Raw genomic sequence first — 1,593 nt, forward strand, 5'->3', positions numbered from 1 at the left:
ATTTTTTACTTCTTGCATAGAATAAGCTTGTTCTTGTTTAACAATTATATTATTTCCACTACTTGTTGAAGCAGTGTTTTCCATTTGATCTATGATAGTAGATTTTAATACTGGATCCTTAATCATTTTAAGGAATTCTAAAAGATTATTATTAGTTAAAACATTAATATTTAAATCTTATAATTGAGACATAAGTTTATAAAACTCATCATTTTTATTATCAATATCACTTAAATTATTGATACAAGATTCTCCTTGTATACAATTATGACATTCTTCTTGATCTGTAGAACTGTAATCATTATCTAAAATTTCTTCTGAATTATAAGATTCTAAACTATTATCAGATTCACTATCTGAATTCTGATTAGAATCCATTATTATTTTATTGATTTTATCTTTAATATTTTCATCTATGTCTAAATTATTAATTTTGTTTTTAGCCCAACATTGATTAGCATAATGTCCTTGCTTTTTACATTTTCTACAAATAATTATTTTATTTTTAGCTTTATAATTTTCAGCTTTCCGTAATTCACAGCTTTCTTTTCTTTTCTTCTTTCTATCTTTTTGTCTATCAGACAAATGTCTTTTCTTCCTATAAGGTCTTTCGTCTTTATCTATTATTTTCTTTTTACCTTTAGTAGGTACGTCCATACCAAATTGATCACAAAATTTACCTAATTGTTTTCTCTCAAGTAAATTTTGTCTTTTAATTTGATTATTTAATTTTAATTCATTACAGAGAGCTAAACCCTCTTGGATAGAAATACTTATTAATTTGCCATAAGTATAACTATCATATGAAATATTTATATCATCCTTTTTTAAGACTTTTCTAATTCTTTCTGCAAAGAGAAAGGGTAAACCATCTATAAATTTGGCTTTCCAAATACTATTATTACAGTCTGGTATCTCATAAATTCGAGATAAAAAAGTATCTTTATACCATCTAAAATCAGTAAGTGTTTTACATTTTAGATTACTTAATAAAGTACGAATTTGTTCACTATTATCAGTGTATCTACCAGTAAAATGTTCAATCATTGTTGTTATTAATGAATAAACAACATTTTCTACTTGAATATTATCTTCAGTTTTTATTGATTTGAAAATATCATTTTTCTGAAATTCATTTAAATAATTATCCCACCAACCTTTAAGTTGGTCAGTGAATCCTGCTATAATCATTCTAGCAATATTTTTTTAAGTATTACCTGAAGTTTTACACACAGTACTATACATAAGCATTCTGTGAGCTGTATTATAAATTTGTTTATCACTAACTCAATCAATATTCCATTCATATATACTTTTCCCATTATAACTATTAGAGAAAATATATTCTTGTTCTTCAACAAGAACATCCATGGGAGTAGGTCTATCATAATAATATTTAGTTTGGGTAGGTTTATCTGCCCATTTTATTTTATTAATTTCTTCATCAGAAAAATTATTATGATTAACAATCTATTCATTAAGAGTATTTAAATTAAGATTTTTAAATTTTTCTTCTAATAATTTTTCTAAATCAGAAACAGAAGATTTAAATTTAAAATCTTTAATTTCTGGAGGGGATTTAATAGAAGAACT

This window comes from Primulina huaijiensis, chromosome 14 (assembly GCF_012295235.1).
Source record: "Primulina huaijiensis isolate GDHJ02 chromosome 14, ASM1229523v2, whole genome shotgun sequence".
Classification (NCBI taxonomy): Eukaryota; Viridiplantae; Streptophyta; class Magnoliopsida; order Lamiales; family Gesneriaceae; genus Primulina; species Primulina huaijiensis.